Raw genomic sequence first — 27,619 nt, 5'->3', positions numbered from 1 at the left:
GTGCGCTAGAGTATAGTAGATCTTCATCCTGGATCGTAATCAATGATTACCTTAGTGATTGGTGTACTGACAACAGGTAGTTCGTTTACGTTCAACGATGCTAAATGCTCGCTTAATTTACCTAAAATTATAAACGCTTTGGTAATGATGAGAGTTTCGGAATGGAAATGACTTACGTATTATAACGTGTATGTTGTATTACGGTTAAAATGAGGCGATATTTATCTCCGGAGAACGTTTAAATGGAGTCGAGATGGAAATTAGAATGCGCGGTTTGAAAGATTTTCAATCTTCGAGTACCATACTTCGTGTAGGAATTAAGATTGTATTATTTTGAAGAAATTCTTTGGGGAATTGGATTGTAATTTTCGAGCATTCTATCAACATTATTGAAATAATGATTTTTGAAATTCAACAAAACATTAAAATACATTTCTAAAGAAAAAATATCGGAAACTCAAGGTGAATTTTGAATTGAATAATTTTCCAATTTTTTCTAAAATATCTCAAAAACAAAGTTCCTTTAAGAAATTGGTCTTTTTTGATACATCTGGGTAGGCGAAAAATTTTATGTTCTGCAATTTTATTTTTCTCTTACGAAAGAGGTAGGTACCATTTACCTACCCCAACTAGCAGAAAAATGTTTGTACTGAGCGAAAAATAATCGAAACAACATGTAGAAAAACATCAGCTAAGCGAAATTTCAAACCCTCAAATTCATTCATTAATTTTTGGTGAATTTTCAAAAATTCAAAGGTCCATTTTCCATTGAAAAAATCAAAATAGAATAAAATTGAGATACAGATCTATAATAGGATCTATGCTGTCTTTTGAATCATCAGAGTCTTTTAGTGGTGGTTTTGAGCCATTTTGGGACCTCCTGCTGGTTTTTTTGAATTTTTTGATGTTGCAAAATTTTCATTACGAAGGAAAAATTGATGAAATTCAGAACCTAATTTAGATTTTGTAATCAAAAAATCCTACAAATTTTCAGAATTTATTCCCAAAATTTTCTTATGTGAATCGAACGCTCTTGGGGAGGGGGGGGGGAGGTAACTGAACCAACAGAAATGAATTTTGAAAATTTATGCGATAATAAAACCGCTCGAATAAACTACAAAGACGATTAAATTGAATTTGTAGGTGTTGAATTATATGTATTTTAAATTTTTAATGGAAAATTTTCAAAGCTGGAAAATTAAAAAATTCCCTGGAGGCTTCATGGTCAAGGGGGTTTGAATTTTGGAGGTCAAAAATGGGCCATGCAGTGAATTTCGGCTTCTTGTTGCCATTACCTATTTAAAATTTTAATTTTTTTTCAAATTGAAAGTAACTCAAATTTAAATTACTTATAAAAATTCATCAAAAAAGTGAAAATTTAAGTAGCCATTAGAATGCAATCAAATTCCCTGGTCGGGATGGCAACTGCTTCATTAATATTTTCCCAAAAAATCAATTTAAGTAAGTAGGTAGGTATTGAATTATTAAAAAAAAAATCAATTTTCTCATTACAAAGTCGGTTTAAAGTAAATTTGTCAATTTATGCTCCAAATACTCCGGAAAAAGTGACACTTTTGAGAAATTTAACAGGTTCCAATACTTACTACATTTTTTTCGATTTTTCCCCACAAAAATCAGCTGATTCTAAAGGAAGATGTAACAATTTGAAAATTTCTTCTTCACAAAAATTTGGGTTTAAAGAAAAACTGGTGATTTTTAAATTAAAGTAGCCTAGGTATGAAATTTTTCACTTGTGGAATTTAATTACAATTTTTTCTGGAAAGTTCTGTTCTTGGAAAATTTTTAGCCAAAATTAATTTGGACGTTTAAGTATCAATTCAACCAAAATGGAGAAAAAATTGATTCTGCTGATAAAATTGAAAATTAAACAATTTTGGAAACACTGACCTAATTTGGGAAATTTCTGGTTTTGACTTGGTTTAAATTTTTTTTGGGGGCATTGTTCATAAACATTGTTTTCTAACATGGTTTCAATGCTATTTCTCAGCATCCTAAAATGTTCGAAAGTTTTTTAAAAGTCCACAAAAAAGTAAAACTCATGCATATTGACCCCTGCTTCGAAAAATAAAACAATTCAAAATTGATTCTACATACTTCGAATAGTTAAAAGCTAGAAAGCTACGTAAGTATGTACACTGGAAAAATAGAAGTTTAGTTTTTTGAATTTTTAATCAAATTTAAGGTATTTTTTTTTTAATTTTTAAAATAATTAAGTACATATTTTTCATCTTGTGGTATTTTATTTCTGAATTGGAATAATTTTTCAAAAAAACTGAAAAATATCTGCGTTTTTGACCCAAAATTACACCACAAAATAACGTTTCACCATTTCCAATTGACCTGAAGCCTTCGACAAAATTTCAATTTCTTACATTTTTTTCAGATTAGGTACTTTTAAAATCACAGAAATTTTAATGTAGCTGAAAATTCTATTTTTACCTCCTTTCAAGGTATTCTCTACCAAAAATTCCTCATTCCAGCGAATTCCAACTAAAGTCTCAAGTGTGTTTCTTCTGATCAAACTCATTTTGTTTGAAAATTTATAACCTAACTTGTCAAATGAAAAAAAGGAGGTCCAACAGGTCTCAATGAACATGACCTTTTTCGGAGAATTGATAAGTAAGTACGTATACGTATTATTTTACCGTCTTTTTTTTTCCAAAGTAAAATCACTAAATTTTGAATTTACCCAACTTTTGAATAATTATGTTTTGAGAGATTCAATTTTTCATTGCATTTTGCTGGAAGATTTTCATGTTGATAAAGTTATAAAAAAGGTCAATAGGTTGAATAGGTCTACTAGAGAACTAGTTGGCACCTACCTAAATCTGAGCTATCCAGCACCAGTATTTACATTTTACATAGGTCTTTATCTCACGTTAGTTTTTGATACCTTCTTGGTTTCAACCAACGGAATTTGCGGGCTTTTGAAACCAATGAACAAAATTTTGTCAGACTCAATCATTATAAAGATTTTCGTTTTTTTTTTCTTTCAAATTAATAATATTTATACTTTTTTGACCGGTTATAGTAAGAGCAAAGTTCATCGTACGGGTTAAATATAGAGAGATTTTTGCGCTTTCCGCTGTTCTCATTTCATACGCATGTATACGTACGCCACTTACACCTTTGTTCAAGAACGGGACATTGCTTTGTCGTATCGTGTAGCTAATACGTTCACATTAACGCTGTATTTGTTATTTAAATTACTATGACGTCGACGATATTGGTTGTGTCCGAATGGGATGGCGAGGTATACTATATCTATTAAATAAACGATGACAGAATATTCGTTATGTCTGTGCTTTTCTTTTCGAGGTATTTTTTTTCACATTCATTAGATCATTACAGCGTGTTTAATTTTGTTTTTTTTTTATATTTTTCAAATACTTAGTTTCTTTTTAATACTTTTTCTTATTCATCGGTGAGTTACGAGTAAAAATTTCTTATGACGTTTGAAGAAAACGCGACGGTGAAACGAACATTGTTTGATCGGTTTGATGTGTACGCGCTGCAGAGACTTTGAAGAGGGGAAAAAAATTCTTTCCTTTGAAACGCTGCCAAGTGTGTCTAAGTCATCTAATTAGGCGGCTTTCACACATGCACATTATAGTACCTTATCTACGTGGAAAAAACGATCGCTTCGTATCGCGAGCCGGTGGTGAGGTGATTTTTCGCTCGGTGAAAGAATGAAAGGTACTTATAATATGAAGACTTAATCGAGCGCTGCGAAAGGAAGCGTATTGAATTCGAGAGAGAAAAAAAAATCAACAAGGTTGCACATAGGGAAAAAGATTGAAAACGGAGAATTGAACGATACTCGATTCGTAGAAGTTAACCATAAATCGGTCATAAATTTAACTTTCCGATATCTATTAATTTCGCGCAGCTGCGCGTAAAGCACGTTTAATTACATTCGCGCATGCCGTCTGCGGCTGTTAAAAAAGACGTTTTTTTTATCGCGATTTACATAGTCTCTGCGAGATTGGCTCTCTTGCAAGACGTACGGTACGTGTACGTGCATTTTTCATATGCAATGTGCATATATTCCATATGGGTATGTCTCCGCACATTCTGCAACACTCTCCGAAAATAAACGATTATAACGAATTACACATCGAGGCGAAACGGTGCGCCAATTTTCTGCAGATTAAGATAGCTCCACGACCACGATACCAAATACCGATGCAATTAGTAGGTCTGGGAGCATTTTTTATCACTAAACTGGAGAAAAAACGTATTGGTTGTAAAATACCTGCATTGCCTTCTATTTCATCTGCGAGTAAATTGTTCGAGTTTTGACTTATCAACGAAATACTTAACGACTTATGTTACCTTCACATTGCATAACTTTGGTCAGTTGGTCACTGGTCAGGGAAGTTTAAGTATTTAAACGTTTCTGTTTTTCCTATTTTTTTTTAATTTCTAAACAATTTATGTAAGTATGTACATACGAGATGGTATTTTTCGCGATCCATCTTTGGCAAATGTACCTACATTTTACTTCGTACGTGTGTGTCGCGAAACAAATTAAATTAATTTGTCGAAAGCGAATAAAGAACAGATTAACAATGAGAAGCTGGCGTAAGTTCAAATCAAAACTATTAAATTTCTCACGCGTAACAAATCAAACACTTAACCTTTTCCAAGTCTTTATATATTCTACATTATATGTATTTTGTATTTTTATCGGTAATAAAATTCATCCTTTTCATTTTAGACGAATCTTTGAAACGAATTTTGTTCCAGTTCCTGTTTCGATTTCAAATACGATTCGATGTGTTGATTTTTTGCTTCTGCATTGCATCATCAATCATCATAATATCGAGCTTGGTATTATTTTAGGGAACTTGACCAGTTGACCTAAATTTTTTCTTTGAAGTAGAATCAATGGTGTTCTAGAATTTTCATTATCTATGGTTGCAACAAATTATGATATCCGGCTCGAAGGACCAAAATGTGAAATGCGAGTGTGTCTGATGAAAGGAGTGTGAGATACTATTTTATCAAGAAGGACCAAGTTACTTGCATGGTACGCAATAATTATACCTGAATCAGTGGATGGCTTGATAACCGGCTCGGAGGACCAAAATAGTTTAAGCATTTACGAATTTCGGAGAGTTTCCGTAAAAACCAAAATGATAAAATGTGTTATGTTGGAACAAAGGTCAAATTTCTTAATATCTACTCGAGCAAAAAATAAATAAATAAAATCCAGGTTACAAACAAACGTGTTTGGTAAAGTTTTTAAAAATTAACTCAAATTTGGTAGGTATATTTTTTTTCTGTTCGAGTGAGGCAAGGGAAAGAAAAATTGAAGATGATAAATCGATTTTAGATTTTCTTTTTTTATTTTAGCTGACTAATTTTTTTCGCTTTTTTATGACCTTTTTTTCAAAATTTGACTGAGAGTAGGACAAAAACCAAAATTATAGGTAATAAAAGCAGATGAAATTTGAAACGTTTAATTAAGGTTGGTAGTAGTTCAAAAAATGGACAAAATTTCCTATAATGTTTTTTTGCCGAATCTTGCAAATTGAAACAGTTCAAACAGTGCGTCGAAAAATAAACAATTATCTTGATACAATCAATTTTTTCTCATTTCAGGGTGTCTAACGGTCATGAAAGTCATGAAAAAGTCATGGATTCTGATAGGTGGTCATGAAAGTCATGAAAAAAGTCACATGTCATGGATTTTGCTCGAAAACACTGTTAAATTTTTTTTAAAAAGCCCATAAAATGAAAAAAAAATGAAAAAATTGTCCAAAAAATAATACAAATGAAAAAACACGAATACCTAATTTTTGATCCTGTAAAAAATGGCTACCCCGTTTCATTTCCTTGCAGTTTCAAGTTATTCATTTTTTTTTGGAGGGGGAGGGGGTATTTTTATGCGGTAAAAATGTGAAAAATAGGTCATGAAAAAGTCATCATTTTTTGTCTGGGAGATTTGTTAGACACCCTGTACTCTGAAATTTAAAAAGTTGACGGAATTCAAAAATTGTCAATTTTATGACATTTTTGGTTGATTGAAAATTTTTCAATTCCAGTAACTTTTTAAAGTTTAGAGTAAGAAAAAATTGAATATAACAAAACTTGTTTTTTTTTATGCACTATTCATTTACCTATAATATGATTATTTTAAATTGAAATTCATTCGTAGTCCCTTCAATTTTTGAGTTGGACAAAAAGTGATGATGGACGATTTTGTTCAATTTTTGACGTTCTACCCATCCCTGAAAATGAAAATGAATTTTGACCGTTATTAAATGAAGCTTCGCTGACCATCTCACCGGACACCCTGTATAATAAATGCAAGAGTCTGAAAGAAAATGAATTTGGACAACAAAATTTGTGCAAACCGGTTTTGATTCAAAAAAAAAAAAAAAATTAAAGAAAAAGAAAGGAAAGGAAAGAAACAAAGTGACCATAAATTTTAAATCATTTTACTCAGAAATTTGTTCATTGAGGAACGGATGAGTAAATCCATGTTTCTTCTCTTGAAGTAAATTTCCTTATTTATTTTCAACTCGAGTTGGACTTGAGAGTTTTCGCCCAATTTCATCAACCAAAAAAATATGCAATATTTTTTTAATTATTATTTTTTATTCTTTCTATAATTAGTTATTACGTCGACTGAGAGGCGTAAAGAGACTTGGATTTTCAGCTCATTTTTGGTCTGATCTGAGTTTAATAAAAAAAAATGAATTCTTTGAAATTTATTTCCAAAAGAACAATAGAAAAGTTGGTAGAAAGGATAAAATTGCAACCGAGCTAAAAAATTATATGAAACTGAAGTACCTAAGCCTGAAAATGTAAGCTTTTATTTTAAAAATCAGAAAAGTAGATAGGGTATAATTAATCAAATCGAATTTAGTTACGAAATTGAAATTCGGCAATGATTAAATTCAAAATTTTATTTTCTTCAGTTTTCATTTTTTTCTTCTTTTAAATTTTAGTAAGTAGGGTTAATATAAAATATCTGCTGTAAAATATTTACAACGGTCCATCACGTTATCATCCCAAATTTTGGGGTTGCTTATGCTTCCCTAATTTCATCGCTTGAGTGTACCTACTACCTACCTACAGGGTATCTAGTAAGTCTTGCGAGTCTTGCTAGTAGGCAATGAAAAATTAAATTACGAAGTAAACTAGCTACTAAAAAGGCTGTAGAGGGATAACTTCAATTTGTTGGGCATCGTGTTATGTAGAACTTTGGCAGATTGTGTTTTTATCACATCTTCTAGATGGTTTCAGTCTTAGGACAAGTCTTTGATTTTGTGACTGTTTTTCTTGAATTCTCGATGTCGCCTTCATGTATCATTCTTTCAATTTTCTATAAATAAACAGGCTAATTTTTTGAAAAATCGAATCGATTCGAAGCGTTTTGAAAATCATGCTCGACGACGACATCCCTAATGTCAACCATTTATGTGGAAACCTATTGATTATATTCTATTCAGGTGTATTGAAATTAACATCGAATTGAATACTCACCTATTCGGCTATTTGGGTACGAATCGTTAATGAAAAATAGACATAGATATAAAGCTAAGGTCGTGTCGTACTCGTATACAAAATACGCATAGCTGCGTATATACGATACTCGACGATGAAGGACGTATATAATTTTTCTAATCCGTTTTGGCTTTAATTATCAAACGCTTATTTATATTTTAGAAAAGGAATTATTAAACTATTGTTATTCCAATTATAAAACAGTTGTTTAGCGAAACAATTTGCATTTATTAACGAGAAAATACAGTTTACAAAGTATAACGCGCAAGTTTTTCTCCTTGGTCGTACCTCTGGTATTATGATTTTTTCCACTTAGGTATCATGTCGCATCATTTATTTAGTCGATGGTTGCGTTTTTTTCCCCTTCCATCACTCACTAATAAATATAAAAATCGTTTCATTAATTAAGATGCTTTGTTTTTTTCACTCGGACGCGAGATGGATTCGCTATTAAAAATTAAAAACACGTCCTAGGCTATGGGATTTCGTTGACTAATACCTCATCGTCGACTGTATGTATGTACTTATGCGATTCGTCGAATTATAGTCGGGCTGCGCGACGAAATTCTCTCGGTGACGTAAATTTCTCGCCGCATTTGATTTGCCTATCTACCTACGAGAATTAGTCTGTGGTCTGAACACCTTTTTTTGTTTTCTTTTCTTTCTGGTGGTGTTATGTGTATCTAGTCAAAAATAGTGCTTGAGATAATCGACAATTACACCTGCATAGAAAAAAAAATATACCGAGATATAATAATTAATAATGTACATATCAACATAGGCGTGTTAAATACCAGCTTTCATTTTGTATTATTTAATGCTCGTTGATAGGATATATTATTCGGTTTGTCAATTATGCCGACCGGAAGTTCCAAATGATATTTATGCTACACGCCCAAAAGTCAAAAACGTGTAGACGTGGAGATTTTGTGTTTTATTCTCGTTTAATAAAGCCAACGCTAATTAGCATGTGTGGAAAAGCACACCTCTCTGGTGTGCAGTAATTCTTGTGAAAAATATATCTAATTTACATTACGATCGATTATTTGATGTTTGTCGAATGATTCGTGATTTTTTTCACGTAACTAGGGTCAATTTGATTGGTGGTACGAGGTGTTGAAAGTAGGTGTATGGGAGTTGGTACAGACAGATTGATATTGAAAATTTCACTATATAGTCTGAACTCATTTTGAATAATTTCAGGATATTATAATAATTAAATGGACATTAAAGTGTAGGTTTAGGAGACGATTATGAATATACCCATCAAAGTCGATAGGCAACCCATTTTTAGCCCTTTTAATTTCATCTACATTCGTGCTATCGTGCTAAACGTAGTTAAACATGATGCTACCTTACGTATGTAGGTACCTAGACCTATAAGTTAGTACTTAATGTACACGTACATTCTAGTACATCATTAATAAAATTATTACATCTTACAACAAAGATGTTGAATAGAATAGTATAATACGTTCTCGTGTGGTAAAAGCGATAATATTTGTTTTGTATTGACTTCATTAATGCGACGAAGTGAAATTATGTTGTCATCGATCCGTGATAATTATCCGCCTTCTGTGCTGCAGGCCTTCGGGAATAATTCTCCATTGATGTCGTTAATCTATGAAGAAATCATTTCGTGGACGATTTCCAATGTATTAATGAAGGAAAATGCCAATAAAACAAACGTTCTTCGAAGAAGTCTTTCATAATATGATAATTCATGAATGATATTTATTACCAAGATTTCAATATTCGACCAGCGATCCGCTTTCAAGCTAAATTAACGAACTAAATGTCTGAACTGAATGAGCTTACCTACATATCTTATGCAGATACTCGCAATACCGCAAACCACAATTTTGAAAAATTTTTCGAAGCCGAAGACATTATGATCGGTAAATAAAACACACACGTACACGAATAAATAATCCGAATAAATGCAAATAAAATAAAATAAAAGTTAGTTCATGAATAGAAAAATAACTTGTGTTTTTTTACCTTCGGGTATACAAAACAATATCCAACAGTTTCACTCTCGATTCACAGACATAAAGACTGAGCAAAATCTTCATATGGTGGTAGCGTTCTCTAATTTTAAGTCAAGTATAGTATCGAAATAGTTGAACATGGACTGGACCCGTAGATTCTAATGAAAACAATTGTCCTGAACAGTCAACATTTTTACGTAGTAATTAGGATGTTTAAAAATACCAATATACCACCATAACATAACGTCCGAGATCAGGAGTCAGGTTATTATTAGTTCGGCAAAACAACATGTGTAGTTTGCAATTGTATAATGAACGGAAGAGCACGTGTTAGATAATTGAAAAATTTCAAGTTTTTTTGAAGCGATTTTGCTTTGCCTTTTTTTCTTATGAGAAAGATCATCCGTTTAAATCAAAAAATTTGATTTTAATTAATAGATTTTAGAGTTTTAAACAAGCTATTACTTACTCTAGATCTGAAACAGCCAAATTGAATTTCACTGTTTCAAGATTCAAGAAGGCAAAATGTCGTCACGAGGATGAACACTGAAAAAGTATACCTACTGCTAAAAAATCAGTTATTTAAAATTTTTTACTGCTGGGCATAGCAGTTTTTGATTAATGGATACCGTTAATAATTTATTTAAATAATTCACTTTTGACTGATCAGTTCAGTACCCAAATTATTTACTAAAAATCCAGTCAAAGCAACTGTTTTTAAGAAACCAGAATTTCGTCAAATTATTACTGTTGAGCAGTGAAATTTGACTGTTTCAAATTTGGAGAGGTAGTTATTGAAAAATAATAATAATAATTAGAGTCATCACTGTGTTGATTTTCAGAGCTAGATTTCAACATAGAAATCGAAAAACCAAGGTGACGAAGAAATCTACTAAAAACTTATCACTTAAAAAATGTTTTCAATTTCCTTCTCCATTGCTTACTTCGGGCTCACAAAAGAAAAATTTAAGCGAAGAATTTCATTTCGTTTTTTGACGACTTCAACGACGTAAGTAGGTTACCTACAAAAAAAATTTCATCACCACGACGAAATTGAAAAAAAAACTAGGTTAGATGTCGCAAAGGCTTCTGATTTTGAAAAAAATTGATTTCAAAATTTTTGAAATTCAGACGGAAGTGAAAAAGTAGTGGTTTTAGAAATGGATATTAAAAGTATGTAGTAGTGAAAAAGTAGCGAGAATTTAGTCAAATAGATGATGAAAACATGAAATAAAAATCATTACTTGATGCGTTTATTTTTATTGTTTTTGTTGTTTTTTTTCGAAATAAGTAGGTATAATTTTGATTGAAATTGAAAAATACTTTGTACACAAATTTTCTTCCGATTTCATTTTTAAAAAAAAATTTACATATATGTACTTGTGAAAAATTTGACTATGTTACTTTTTTGTGTGTGTCGAGGGGGGGGGGGGGGGTCGAGTGAAGAGCTTTCTGAAAATTTGGCTGAAAAAAGTTGGTTAAAAAAGTAGTGATTTCTTCAAAAAAAAAAATCCATCATCAAATATGTACTCACCTATACCTACTCATCACAGGTGTGAGACAAATATCTTCGAATGCACTGACCTGCGGTAATTTAAGTAGGTACCTACTACCTACCTATTAAAAAATAATTGTCATTAGATGCTGAAACTAAACAAATTTATTCACAAGCCAGCCGGAAAAATATCAAAAATTAGAGGTGCTCTCCTTATTTTCATCAGGGTATGGATTTTCTCTGTATGGTCCTGAAAGATGTGTTAGAAATGCTTATAATAAAGCATTAAAATCATTAAAAATGCCCATGAAAATGCTGTCACTTGGTCGAATTTACAAAAAACGCTTGGAAAAGACTTGAAAATGTGTTGAAACGAGCGATGTAAAAGATCCCATCAAAGTAATACAATTTTTGAAAATTGCCAAAAAAATATGAAATTTTACTGTTTGTTAAAAATATATTTAAAAAGTTTTGAAAATGTGATGAAACGTTGTAAAAACACCTAATACAGCATTAAAATCGCTGAAGATTTTCGAATAGTGATGAAAACTTCAGTAAAAGCAAAAAATCCATCTGGAGTAGGTAGGTATGCTTCAAATTGTGTGCTCTAAAATTTAAGCGCCAAGAGAAAGGACCCCTTCGTCTAATTAGGTCTATTTTTTTTTACTGCAAATCATAAAGCTAATTTTTTCGTGTTCTGATGATTTTTCTGAAATAATTCGAGGGAAAGAAGTTGAAAAAATTTCATAATTGAATGATGATTGTTCGATAGGCAATTGTAGGAGCCTTGAGTAAGGTGTCATAAGGTTTTAATGACGAGGATGGTCTCGGATCTACGTAGCAAACCACTCGTTAAGAAAGGGAAGGGAGGAACCTGTCCGGGTTTTTTGTCAATATGAAAAAAAAAATCGTTATTCTGTCATATTTGATTTTGGATAAAGTTTTAACACAGAAAAATCCACATTCGCATAATGATAAATCATTTTACAAATATCTATTGAAAAATAAATCTGTTATCGCAACTTTTTTTATCAATAGCAATCAACTGTCTTTCTGCTCTACTTTTTCGCATTTTCTATCATTGTGCAGAATCTCCCATATCAATAAACAAATAACAAATCGTAGAAGAAGCGTGAAGTTAATTCGTATCAGCGGATCAGTCGAAACAAAAGCTCCACAGTACATCTATGAAATCTGGTCGTTGCCAGCCGAACCGGTTCATCTGCTCCAAATTAATACATACTACACACTAACTATATAAGCGCTACATGTGTTTCACATTTCAGCATCAGGCATCAACGTATACCATCGAATCAACATGCAAAAAATTTTATACCATTCGGGGGTGGTCGCATATATAACGCATATTAGGAAAAATCTAGCTTCTGCGAGTCGAGAAACAGGAAACGGTAGATCCTATTTCAGGCATTTCAGTGCATTCTACATTTTAAATACGTGTCCTTTTTTATTAATAAAATATATCAAAAAGGGAGGAAATGACCAAAATAGAAAGATCCCTGTCGAGGTTCCACTACGTTTAGCAGGATTAATGGCAAGCATATGTTTATCTGCGCGCAGCGATACGAAATATTTACGCCATCATCTCATCTCGTCCTTCTCACCCTGTTGCGGTGGTATTCTTCGTATATTCTGTAGACACTGAAATATATACGCGATCATTGCCGAACGATGATCTCTCGTTTCTTTTTGATTCCTTTTCGACTTGGCCGTCCTTCTTTTACACACGTTTAATTAATATCCTTCTTTCTCAATCTCTCAACCAAATACCAATCGAATAGGCGACATATGTGACCATATGTGTTTCACCAGAGATATGTAGGTATTTTTCTTTCGAAATGGATTCAATATAGGCTATTTGGGCGGTAGAATTTTCATTTTTGTTAATTCGTATCTACGTACGATGCTGTGCTAGTAATTAAAATGAGTGATTTTTTTTCGACCCTGTAACCTAATTAATTTCAGACGACTGTTTTTCTTCATCAAGATGGAACCTAATATTTGCTAAGGGCTTTTAGTATGGGAATTTTATCGAACTGTGTGACAACAGAAAGATCTGCTCAACAGATGAAGAAGAACATGGATTTTGAAAATTAATTGCATTAATACGAAATTCAAATATCTCAACATTTTTTTATTTTTCCCATTTGGAAGGCAAAAAATATAACAAAAAGGCTTGAGAAATCGAGTCAAAACAGCTGACTGCGAAAAAAAAAACATCGATGAGCCATCCCGAATATTCATATCCGACGCAGCGGTTTCTTTTTAAATGAGATTTTGTTTTATGAAAAACAGGAGACGACAATAAAATTAGCAGATTCACGTGTTGGGCACAGATCGGCGACGTATACAAAACGATTAGTGTAAAATGCAAATTACAAATTTTACGACTTGTCAGAAGATACTCTATGTATCGCGAATTACCCTGTAAAAGACATTAGGCGGTATATAAAGAGTAGAAAGGGGGCTACAGGAGGAAAGTCTGAGTACATGAAAACCTCAACATGGTGCGGTACCAGCAAACTTATATTATATGCAACGGAAATGCAAAACTTAAATTTAGGTTATTTCATGTCTCGTATTATTATTATATAATGCATGTTTTTAAAAAGCCTACAAAAACCATACGGAGATATACAGGGTGTTCTAAAAATTAACAGATTCTTCATACTGCGGATGAATAAATCTCTACGATAGACTAGATGCAGAACATTTATAGACAATGATGATGACCGAAGAGAGAGGATAGGATAAGGAAGGGGTGTTCGAGATGAGACGATGATTGCGATGCTGTGGCGCGCGTATCACGCATTATTGCGTTTAAAAAGTTCACTTTACAAGTATATTGTCAGATTTAATAGGTTGAAAATGGTCTTAAACGCTAATAAACATGATTCATATTATTTCGCTTATTAAATATTAGAAAATTAGCATTTTAATTGCCGCAGGCGCGTTTATTTCGAGTGATAAACGCGCGTATGGATGCAATAGCTTTATAATAGTATTGTGCGGTGAAAATATTAAAGTTTTTATTGCTTGTAAATTTTCAGTATCTTTTTTGGCGGGTGTCTCACTCTCGCACTCGCTTCATCGTGTCGCGTCGTCTTGTTAACATACATTTCTGAACTTTGTGTCATTTCGTAATTAATGTACGTACATTGAGAATGGGTATAATATGTGCAAGTAAATGGGTAATGTACCTACTACCTACCTACTACGTACAGAAACAGTACGCGGGTTAAATTTAAACCATAACCGATTCTAGGAAATTAGCGGATTATATACTTATGTAAAATTTTATGCATCCTGTTATATGTATTATAGCCATATATATTTCCATAGATATTCAGTTGTATGTATTTTTTCGGGGTTGTGTTACCTTGAAATGGAATATGTAAGAGTTAATACTCAATGTATACGATGATGTAATAATCAACGCGTGCGGACGTGTAATTACCCATAGTCTTTTGTACCTATAGTCGAATAGATGTATAGGTGAGGTAAATTTATATTGATTCTTGAGACACAGAGTAAGTGTAGAAAGAGGGAGAGCGCAAGTAATCGAAAATCGTCTCTATACGATTGTTCCTCCGCACATGAGTATAAACTGGCCCCACGACATGTACTATAAGTACTCGTACTTATGAAATTTATTTTCCTGTGCAAACAAAAATCAATTACCTAATAACTACCTGCCAATCTATACCTATTACCTATCCATTTCTCCATAATATTTATTGTTGCCGAAAAATATTCGAAATTTTATCGCTTAACGATGAAAATGTATTATTTGCAAGGCCACGCAGAGAAAATCTAGCTCTTGGAAAAAATTAAGAAGGCTGGCTGTTTCAATTTTCGATAGTCATTTCAATTCATTACTTTATTTCACCAGAGGGCCTGTCATTTTCTGATACGAGGACCTTTTTGAAATTTCAGCACTTTTTGGTAATTTTCAGCGATTTTGGTGCTGTTTTAAAGTGTCTTATGTGTTAATTTTAACACGTACTTATTTGTCTCTTTTTCGTGCATTTTTGGATAATTTTGTTAAAATACCTATCACTTGTTTTCGATAATTTTTAGTGATTTCACTATATTTTTTGAAGTGTTTTCACAGCGAAATTTTATTAAATTTGTCCTGTAAAACATTTTTTTTTTACATCATATACCTTGGATTTGGTCCATTTTACTGTTAATTATTTTGTGACCTGTTTACATGATGAAAAGGTGGAACTTGTCTCCTTCCCCAGAAAATGAAAAAAGATGAATATTATTACATTTTTTCCTTCCATATTTTAATCCTTGGATTTGGTCAATCATCATCAGAAAAGCACTACCTATGTCAGACTCTTAAAAACTTATAGAAAAAGGACAAATTTCTGAATTTTGGCTTTGAGAAACATTGAAGTGGACGTTTTGTAACAAAATTATGTCAAATTTTCACAGAAGACTTATTGACGCTCTGATATTTTGTAATGCAAGACTTGAAAACGTGGAAAAAATCGTCAAGAATCCCTATCAATGAGATTTCATTTTCAAGTTTAAAGTAAAAAACATATCCATGACTTGAAACTATCTTTGCAGAGCAGACTTCACCTCCATTCCAAAAAAAAATTCAATTTTATGGATCTCTATCATCTATGTATGTGGTGAGCATTGTAGAGGGGACTGAGAAAAGGTTTTTCTGGAAAAAAGAATTATCAGAAGCATTCTGCGCACAGAGATGAAAAATGTTCACCTAATTAATTTTCATCTTTCTCGATATTCTTCAATTTTGGGGGTTTCATAGTGGTTATCTAAAAGTACTCTGCTCAGAAATGAAACATTATCAAAAAATTTATATAGATATGGATTTTTCATTTTTTTGTTGATTTTTGTTAACTTTGAGGGGCTTTATTTATAGGTAACCAACATGATTTGGGAGACGGGGGGGAAGGTTTTTCTTGAAAAACTGAAAAAGTGCTTGTTCAGAAAGATTCTGCACATGAATAAAAAATTGCAAAAAATTTCTACAGACATCAATTTTTAATATTTTTTTATTTTTCCCAAATTTGAGGGGCTCCATGCAAGTGAGCCAAAATCATTTGGGGGTCCAATAATGGTTTTTTCTTGAAAAGGGGGTTATATAGAACAATTTTAATGTGGAAATGAAATATTTTCATCAAACTTTCCATAACTTTGATTTACATATTATCATTTTTTGTGATTTTTTCAACATTGAGGGACTCCTTCCTAAGGGGCCAATATGGTTTGAAGGGCCGTGGAAATTTCTTTCTTGAAAAGGGGATTATTTAGGAACATTCTGGTGTAAAAACAAAAAATTTTCATGAATAAAACTTTTTTTCCCCACTTAGGGGGCTACCGGTAGCACTTTTTTTTTAGATAGGGGGCAAATAAAAAATAGGGAATCATTTTCTCACTTAAGGTCATGTTTTTTGGGGGGTGGGAGCTACAAAATACGAACTTTTCAAAATAAGGTACACCCTAGTATACATCACACATCAACACTTTGCTACGCTCATGCAGGGGGGGGGGGGTACAAATAAAATTCTCCGACGATTGCTATAGTATGTACTTTGCTCACATTTCTCAAAAATTAGGTCACTTTTTTCAAATTTTTGGTCACTTTTTTGCTATTTTTCAATCACTAAAGTCACTAAAAAAATAAAAATAGTGAGTTTCATGCCTGTTAAAATTTCATAATTTTTTGGTCAATTTTCAGCAGCTTTAATGTTTATTTTCGTATTTCAACATCACTTTATATTATTACGTTTCCGTTATTTTTTTCGTGGATTTTTTTTGCAAATTTTATTAAAATTCCATCATTATAATTATTTGAAAATTTCTAGTGATTTTAATGCTACTCGTATAGTTATTACCTAGGTGTTTTTCACAACATTTTATCACATTTTCAATACTTTTTTCGTATATTTTTGACAAACACTGAAATTTCACATCTTTTTTGGTAGTTTTCAGAAATTATTGTACTTATCTATTGCTTTGAATGGTATTTTTTCATCGTTTCAACACACTTTCAAGTCTTTTCCAAGCGTTTTTGGCAAATTTGACTAAATGATAGTATTTTCAACGAGACATTTTTAATGATTTTAATGCTTTATTAAGCATTATTAAAACATCTTTCAGAGCCATACAGAGAGAATGCATACACTGATGAAAAAAAGGAGAGCACCTTCAATTTTCGGTGGTCATTTTAATTTTTCCAGCGGACTCGTGAACAAACTTGTTCAATTTCAGCATCTTATGTGACAATCCAATTGCACAAAAACAACGTTACAATTTTGTCCATCCAGCGCTAAATCAGCAAAAGTCGGACTAATTCAATAAGGTATAGATACCTAAACCACAGTTTGTTAGTTAGTTTAGTATTCAATAATTAATGGCTCGGACGTAAGGTTGATTTAAAGCATTCCCAAATACAGAAAGTGTGAATATATTCCTAACTATTTCGTGTCAGAATTTCACGAATATAATATTCTGACACGAGTGGATGCAGGGAGACGATCGCGCAAGTAGAAGGAAAAATCCACATATGCGCTTATACTAAACCATATTATATTCGTGATTCATTGATATGAAACGATTCTTTGACAACGCGGAGTTAATATCTTATTAATATTTGAAATTGAAATAGGAGAGAGATAGGAGAGGAAAAACACCTCGATATACCGTGAATAGAAAGTAATAATAAAAAAACGTGTTAACTTGGAGATATTTGAAACAAAAACATATACATGCAGTACCTATATGTAGGTATAGTGGGTATATGGTATCTCTGCATAAAAATGTTTAAAATAAATCAATCATTAGTTTAATTAAAAATTCTCCGATAAAACACCTTTTGAAATATAAACCCGCGTACCATATTAATTATAACGCCTAAAGGCATACAGTTTTATTAATTTCTTCTTTATTTCTTTTTCGTCGATCACGAAATAAATAATAAAAAACTAATGAAAAACAAAATGCTCTTAACGTTTTACTCTCTCGTATATATCGTATATATGTAGTAAATGGTTTAATACGGCGATATATGCGCGAAGGTACGAAAGGGGTACGCGGGATTATGTTTGTAGACATGGTAAAAATGATGAAGCAAGGGAGTCGTTATATTGTTCCAATCTAATCGGGCGTTAGGCGGTAATTATAATCTCAGCAGGACGCAACATACAGACAGATTCACAGACGAACGCGAGCAAAACGACAACCGCTTTCTTGCACCATTCAGCAAGGAAATACCGCGTACCTTTTTAAGAAAATCATTTCATATGGCAAAGGTCGATCGTCGACTATTCCCATACATATCCATACCGCTCCTTAATAAACGTTGAGCTATATACACCAAAGGCTAATCGCGTACTATTGGCTCTTTACGCACCAAATCCTCTTATATGTCTTAACAGCCTTATTTGCTTCTTCGCGGTGTAAAATTCTACAATATATCGCGCGAATATCAAATTACTTTCATTTTCCCTGCCCATGCCCCTGCACTCTGCAGTCCAAGCGCCTGTATACTTATCAACACCTCCTACAACATTATGCCAATAAGCAATTTAAAAGCGTATATTTCCATCTAGCTTATCCGCGCACGTCATCGCCTCTTCTCCACCATATGAACAGCGCATCTTGTCCAGCAAACCGATATACCACTTAACCTACGCGGATAAAATCGATTTTGATAATCGACTTCTTATATATCCTCTCTTCCCCTGCGTCAATCTTCCCATTATAAGTTTTTATTTCATTTTTTTTCCACATATATCTTTTATACTGTATGGTGGCTCATTTTTAATGATAATTTTATAGCGATGTTTGAAATAAATTAAAAGTACGATTTAAACGGATAGCTCACGAAGCTGTTCGACATAACTCACATTATAAATTATACAATTTTTCATATACCATGTAAAATCTCGTATAGCCAACAGGTGTCTTTTTTAATAATAATAAAAAAAACAATCGAGCGTATTATTCGTATTTCTGATTTGTTTTTTTTTCGAATACTTTCGTATGATACGAACTAATACAAGTACACAATAACGAAATTATCGATTTCTTGACCATTTTAATTAATTCGATTTCCTATGCATCCAAAAAGGTAGGTAGGTAAAGCGAGGTTAGAGGCATGGAATTCAAACAATCCAACCATATCGTAACGTTTCGTAGAGATTTAAGTACGGTACCTCTATCTATACCTACGTTTATTTATAAACAATACATACTCCTACTTGTTCGTTTTTAAATTCAATTTATTTGTCCTCGAGTAGGTAATAGGCAAAGAAATTTATTCCTTTCAAACAGAAAAATAAATTGAACAATTTCTCTTATCAATAGTTAAATTGACAAGGCGTCTCTATCTACAACAAAATTTCAAAATTAAAAAGTAGAACTTTAGCAGGGCTTTTGGCGGGACATTTTTCAATCAAACATCTCGTGATTTTTTTTTGACAGTAGGGCAATGTCTTCGGACAACCCAAATTTTTTCAAGAGAGAGAATGGGCTTGTAAAAAATATCTTTGTTACTCAAATTTTTCGTTCTTCAAATTTTGAATTTCTTAAGAACGTGTTCATCATACTTTTTTAAACGCGTTTGTTTCCAAAAAAAAAAAAAAATGCAAACAAATTTTTTGAAAATTCCTTTTGATAAAAGAAAGGAAACATGTTTCAGCCTGAGCGAAGCAGGGGCGTAAATTTTTTGGAAAATTTTTGGCAAAGAACATCAAAACAAGTGTTTTTTTTTCAAAGATAACTTAGGTATAGCAGATGAAAGGACAGTGTTCCCAAATTTTACGTATAGGTACCTCGTGTCGAAATAAAGGCAGAAAATTTTTTGCATTTTTTTTTTTGTTGCAAATTTTTATTAATTTGTCTAATGTGAATGTTTTGATGAAATGCTGTCAATGTTTGAACTCAAAGATGCGAGTTAGCAAATTGAAGATTTCACAATGAAATCTTTCAAAATTTTACAAAGAGAGAATATGAATTGAAAATTTCGAACATTGATTGAGGAAAAAGGAAAAAAGAAGCCAATTTTGATGAAAAGCAGAATATCAAGACACTTGAGCAAAAAACAGGACAAAATAAATTAAGACGTGCAGAATTGACAAAACTGTAAGATATTCTCAGTGACAAGAAGAAATATAAGTTTTCAAAAATTCATTAAAGAAAAATGAAAATTATTGAATTAAATAAATTTTATTCCAAATAACAAAAGGTTGGAAAATAAAATAATGGAAAACAAAATCCCTTGTAAGTTTGTAATATCCTGACCAATAGAATTGTTTTCAACCGGTAAAAAAAATATTTCAGGCTGTTTCTCATTTTTTTAAAAATATTTGGTTAATTTTCTGAAATTTTTTTGACTCTAATACTTTTTACAAAAAAAAAATTCAAATTTGATAAAATTGAAGTAAAAATCTGGAATTTTATTTTCACCTAATTCTCATCCTCCTTTTCAAAACTGACCGGATATATCAAAAATCTGCTGAAGGCCACATAACAGCTCAAAACCACCGCTGTAATCGATTCAGAACTTTTAAAAAAGGAGGGGGTCGTCGTCGTCGTTGGGAGGGGCAGAAGCGGGTGGAATGATTGTGCGCCTGGAGGATCGAAAATGAAGTACCCTGTACCTGCACTTCCTCCCTCGCCAGTACTTTTTCAACAACTTTGGCTCATAATTTCAAATTTTTCATCAAAAATGAATTTTTTAAGGGAAATTAAGAATTACCTTACATGAAAAAAAGCAAAACACAAAATTTTAGAGCGTACATATATATAAACGAAATTGGATTTGATTGTGGGTGTGTTGGACTCTTACTGATGACCTTGAAATTTGTCAATTCAAAAAGATAGTTCATTCAAAACATAATTAATAAAAAAAAAATTCAAAAAAGTCAAGTTTTCTCATTTTTTTTTCAAAAATGCCTTCCATGTTCTTATTTTACTTTTTAGCTGAATTTTAAGCATATGCATATCATCAACTTTGCAAATAAATTGGTAGAAGAGGGGTTGAGTTATTCTGGAGCCTGCAGCACATTTTTGGAAATCAGATCTCCAAAACTGATCCAAGATCTCTCCAAATGAACCTTTGTATGTACTTTTTGAAAAATTATGTATCCATTAGGTAACTAAACTTAACATTAACAAAATAATTGGGCAATCTTCATTTGAAAAATAAGTGAATTTTTCAATTCGATTCGCATAATATAGTATTAAATTGCATTGCTACCTAACAATAATATAATATGTAAATATTCGAAAGATATTATTCGCAAATGAACTGTAAGAACAACAACTTGACCATTTCTGTGAATTTTGCTTCAGGGGCAGTGACCTAAATATCTTCTAAAATGACATCGAACATGTTTTATAAAAAATTTAATCTCAATCTGACAATCCATGATGAATCATGCAGGTTGGTACGATTATTACGTACCTACGAAATTATATTGAAGGTGACGCGTGACGCCAAAAAAATAAATTCAACTTTTTCTTTCCAAAAAAAAAAAAAAAAAAAAAGGCTAAAATATTAAAACACACTAAGTATTTAAGAATTTCGAGCTCGTAAATCGTATTTTAAAAAGGTGTGTATGAGGTAATAATTTCCCCTTATGCTTTCACCACGTTCATGCCTTTATCCATCTTAAGTATTCATTAAAAAAGAAAATTACTTAACCAGTATTTATGTTGACGTTGTTCAGCCTATCTGTCTGTATAGGTACATCTGTATACTTATACCTATATTTAAGGAATGAAATTAAATTAAACGAGTCAATAACGCACCAGTCTACATTGTCCAGTACAAAACTTTAATTTCTTTTTATATTCAGACTCGTGTATAACTTTCTGGACAAATAAAGAATAGGAAAAAAAAATCCAAAGCTATGTAAACAAAGTCGTCTGGTTTTGGGTTAACGCTAATATGAAAATAAAGAATTTAAATAACTCTTCTAATGCTTATTGTTTTCGTTTTATTTTTTGGTAGGATTTGAACTTTTTTTTCTCCAACCCACGTATTGTAATATAGGTACCAATATATTGATGGCGTTTCGGGTTGTTAATTATTGAAGGTTGAAAATACGAGTACACATACGCGAACTAGACTGGTTACCTGCCTACCTATATTATGTACCATGAGGAACTATGGATTCGTATACCTAATAATTGTACATGTATGAGACATACCATAGGTATTGGGTATTGTATTACACGACTAAATACCTAGGTATGTGTGTGTGTGTGTGTTCTTTCGATGTTTAATTTGCGTTTTTATGTTATTATTTTTTTCGTTCATTTGCCTCGTCATTATTATGTAGGTAGTTGGTTGAAACCAAAAGTCTTTGCACATAGAGCTAAGGGTAAAAGGTAGAGAGGGTTGTATTCGCACACATGTAACCGTTATACCTAATACGAATTGCGAACTACTTCATATCCAAATTATGTTCTTATATTACGAAGGAAAAAAAACTTACTTACGACTTATGCCAAGTTTTATGGGTAAATTAAACAGCTCTCTCTGTATGTAATACACACTTTAATAGTATTTTTGTTACATTTAAAAGCGGCATTGTCGGCGAAATTTTATGAGCATTTTATACAATTTTATGTTCCTGTATATGGTTAACTTATAACACTACCCTCTTCCGATCTTCACTCTATACGAGTATAATCTACCTAACTTCTGCCTTACGTGTGTTTCTTCCTTCTCTATTAAAATAATATAAGCAATATTGTAATTTTTAGAATAGACTCGAGACCTACCTACCTAGGTATATTATTATAAGGGATACTTGGCTGCGGTTTTTGCTCGATCGTTGATGAGTTTACCTATACAACATCAATATAGAGATGGGCATAGGTCATATTGCGGTTATATGTGCGACATAATTCATGCAAAAAAGCGAAGAATTTTATGCAAGTGGGTAGGTATCTAATATATATTCTGGATATCAGAGAATTTCAGCCAATTTTCACGGAGACCTTTATTTCGAGTTCAAAGTCACTCAGGAAAAAAATCTGGTCCTGAAGTGTACCTGGAGGGAAGGTATGGGGTCCCTCAAATATGTACATACTCATTTCTTTTCTGGAGGCTCCAAAACTGCTCAAAATATCTCAATTATTTTTTTCGACTTTTTATTTTTCCTGGGGGATAAGCAGTCTAATTTTTGGAGGGGGGGAGGGGTCCCTACCTAAAATTCCAGATTTTTAGCTCAATTATGTAAAATTTTGATTTCTTTACCTTTGGCTCCAAATTTTTTTTAAATCGTCCGAAAAATTTAAGGAATGGATTTTCAGTTTTTTGGCAAGTAGGGTAAGTATTTTTATGTGGTCTTTTGATTTATTTTTGCTTTTTTGTCGGTTTAAATATTTACCCCCCTTCTCCCCTTCATCAGCCTTCACGAAAAATAAATTGAGAACCAAGTTGCAAGTGATCTTCTCTTCATTACTTTAATTTGCTGACTCTGATCACGCTGCAAAGTGGAAAAAAAATACGTCACGTGAAAAAAAGAATAGGTGAGATGTGAAGGATGGCATGAAAACCATTATCCATTAATCACATATACCCTACGAGTTGAAAGCACGTGCTTCGATACCACTTATAATATGCTCGATAACTCGACACTTTCGTTTCGAGAATACTATTTTATATTGGGATAATTTTCACTTAGGAAACGTATCTCCTTTTTTTTTCGAATAAAGATGCATACCTATAAGGTGTGCCCATACATTCGATAATATTTGTATCCACAATAACTCAGGTCCTGCAGGTAGATCTACATATAGCCCATTCGTACAGGTACATTATAGCGTGTAGTTTATGTAGGGTCGGCATCTTGAGACCCTCTCCACTATGCGCCTCTCTATATGACTCGTGTATATTTGTCGTTTAATTATTATTTCACCGTTTCCATCATGAGTATATTATATCCTGCCGAACATATACATTGAATATTCCATCGCGCCATGCCAGACTTCTAATAGCATTAACAAATAATACAACTCCAATACAAACAACCTTTCACATATTTTCTATTCGCTGCTCACCTCGCCTCCTTCGGCTGATGTTCGAAAAGATCACCCCTCGCGGTTTAATTATATCTTTACGGTATTGTTGTAGGTATCTATATAGACGAATGAATTGAATGTGTAAATGCAACAGCGAGCGTGCTTACTGCCTATACCTGTTTTGGTGGCTTATTTTTCAATCAATTCGATAAAATGGAGGTGATAAGTTGACGAGAGTGATTGATATTGATATTTTTTTGTCTTTCTTTTGTTCTGGCTGGGCGATAAAATGCATTGATACCTACGTCGAAGTTGAGGTATTTGTGTCCATGCAAATTGTCGAATATATACGAATAGGTAGGTAAGGTATCTCTCTAATGCGATAAATCATAAATACAAACACTAGCACATCGAACATTTATAATATCCATACGCAGATCCATTACCGAGAAGTCATTAACGGTAATTTATTAAATAAAATGTCCTGTTATAATTATTCGAAAACGTTATAACTCGTCATCATCGTATCTAGTATATTCGATTATCGTCCACGTACTAATTTATACTTCGAATTCGAGACGATTTTTCCATCGTGTATTTCGATGTAGGTATACCTATAGTAATACCTACCTACCTATTCAGAGAAAGTCACGACGACATTAATTAAAACACAATTGAACGCCTTCAATTTTCGAATTTACGCTAATTGCGATCCGAGTTCGACAACCTTGTATTTTAGATATTCATTTTCTAATATATTCAATGAGGAGGTTTTGTTCCATTGCATGTAAAACTTGACATTGTTGTCTAAATGCTAAAAACAAAGTTGATGAAAAAATTGACAATTTTTGTCAATAATAATGAAATTCAATTATTCAAAAAAAAAAAACTCCAAAAGTAGCTCATACAACTGGGGGGGGGGGGTTATACCTAATGTACTCAGATGAGTTTCTAGAGCGACAAAATGAGTAATTATTGTAAATGTAGACATGTGCCATAGGTACTTTATAAGCTAATAATCCAATTTTGAAATCCCAATTTTATGTTTAGTTAATTACCTACCTAATAGATACCTACTTTTTCAACGTAATCTATTTATTTATTTAACCATTCATCTGTTCATTTATTGGACTAGCAAATTATTTACTTAGGTCCTCATTTACTTATTTATGAAAGTAATCCAAAAATGTAAAAAATACATAGGTAGGTATTTTATCAATAAATTTTGTTGGAGGGAAAGAAAAGGGGGCGGAAGACAATTTTTTTTTGATTTTGAGTATGAAGTAAAATCACCTTGATAGAGGCCTTTTTTTGTATGCCCTTCTAAAATTGAAGTTACAAGTCCCTAATTTTCATACTCCTCCTCCCCCCTCCCACTGAATTTCGAAAAAAATCGAAGTTCCTACCTAAATTATTTGTTTTATTGTTTAAAAAAATTTTGATCACTTTTTTGTTTTTCAAGTAATAATGTTCCATAATTCAACAATTTCAATGTGACATCTTTGACTGACAGATTTTGTATTTGGATAATTTTGACCTAAAAAAAATTCAAAATTTTTTGAAAGAGTTGCCAAAATTCATTAATTTTTTTTCAAATTCGTCCATTTTTTGTAGTTTTTATGGAAATTTTTCAATATTTTTGAACTTTCCTTTGAGGGGACGCAGTCCTCCCGCACTCCTCCACAAAAAAAGTCCTGCAGTGAGATACATTCTGAGTTGTGATGAGAACTCCAATACCTATGTATTTTCAGATGAAAATGAAAATTATTTTATGAGTTTGTGAATTCAAAATTTGAAATCATTGAGGTTTTTCTTCCGATCAAACTAATTATCTTCTTATGATCACCCTAAAAATTCATTTCATGAGACTGCATCTTAAAATTACGTTTTTTTTTCAATTTTCAATAGCCCTGCATCCTTGTTGTTTTTTTTTTATTTGAAAAAAAATTATGGGTGTTGATCAAAAAATGAAAGTATACAGAACTTCTTTGCTCTCTAATGAGTAATGACATTAAAAATTGAGGTAAAAAATAATGAAAATATGATTTTTTACGAATCAAAGCTCCATTGCATGATGAAGTATCTACCAGCTCTTTTAATTGTTTTCACTATTTTTGAAAATTTGACCACAGGACTGATTTGACCCTTTTTAAATGATTTCGATGGCCTTTGAAAATTTTTTCAAATATAGGAAATGGACTGTTGAATTAAAGGCCAAATTCTGATGAAAGTCTACAGGTGCCCAAATTTTTTCAAAATACTTACCTAGGTACTCTATTGTAAAATATCGAAAGTGAACTTACTTTTGAAAATTTTGACAGTGGACCTCGAAGCACGCCGCCGGTTGTTGTAATATGATCTACATAGAAAACTGATATCCAAAATTGTAGCTGATGAATTGCACATTTTCGAGATTTTAAAACATTTTTTTGAAGAAATTTAGGCCGATGAAAAATACACTTCTCTCGTACATGTCAAGAGTGTCCTTAATGACTTTTTTTCACTGATATCAGCAAAAGTGTACTTCAAAAGACGATACTTCGTAGTTAGAATATTGCCTCAAAAATTTCTTACGTGTATCTACAAATTCCCACGAATTTATGGAATTGCAGGATTTTCTTCGAGTAAACAGAGGTAAAGAGCCAGAATGGTGGGGAGCTAGAATTGGCTAATATTTGCGTCCTTTCGATCTGTGGTCCTATAATGTGCAGTCTTGTTTATGTGGACCTTTGCTCTGATACGATTGTTTGGACGCAGTGCCAATTCTATTCAATTTTCAGAAAAGATTCTCAGGTGAAAAAATGGTTGAGATGAGTTGATTACCCATTCATCAAAAATTAAATTTAACTATAGGTCGTGTATAAATCATCACAAAAAGTGTACCTAACTGTAAATCAATCAACCCTCTTCGATTCCAAAATTTCTCTTTTTCTCTCATATTTCTGAATCCTAATCAGATACCTATCCTGACGTGTTACTTTTTTCGCGCCATTTATTCAAGTAACGATTAATGCTGACTAGGTAACGCTGACGCGTCTACGAATCAAACACATTATACGTAGACAATACAATACTTACATACGATAAAACTGCGCAACATCAAAGCTCTCATTGCTCAGATGAGCAACCTATACGAATAGGGAAAGTGGAAAAAAAAGGAGGAAACATCAACGAATACGGTAAAGAATTCCCGAACGATTGGCGAATTAAAAACAGACGCCATTATCAAATAATACGACGGCGCGAAGATGAAAGAGGGCCGATCCCGCGTATACTATCAAAAGCCCTTCGCGTATACATCAGCGAACCCTAAAACGACGACGTCATTTTCCAATTAATTTATCAAATCCGCTATCAAATTGAATTAAAGTGGGATGGGCTTGTAAACAATCGATTCCCCCGTGAAAACGTGTGCTCAGGTGTTTTATTTATAGCAGTGATTCCCAGACTATCGCGAGCCGCGAGGTGTTGTATAGGACAAGCGCGATGTGTGCGCCACACACCTTACTATATGTACAGCGTTATTATGCCTACCTATCTTCTATTCGCGTATTTA

The 27,619-nt window shown here is 32.5% G+C and overlaps 1 protein-coding gene across 8 annotated transcripts in view; it reads left to right on the top strand.

Annotated features, from left to right (window-relative positions):
• LOC135836616 (protein dead ringer homolog) overlaps nt 1–27,619 on the top strand; it is a 141,207-nt gene that overhangs the window by 100,843 nt on the left and 12,745 nt on the right. The gene's annotated exons all lie outside the window — the stretch shown is intronic.

This window comes from Planococcus citri, chromosome 2 (assembly GCF_950023065.1).
Source record: "Planococcus citri chromosome 2, ihPlaCitr1.1, whole genome shotgun sequence".
Taxonomy (NCBI): Eukaryota; Metazoa; Arthropoda; class Insecta; order Hemiptera; family Pseudococcidae; genus Planococcus; species Planococcus citri.
This window is presented reverse-complemented; position numbering and strand designations above follow the sequence as displayed.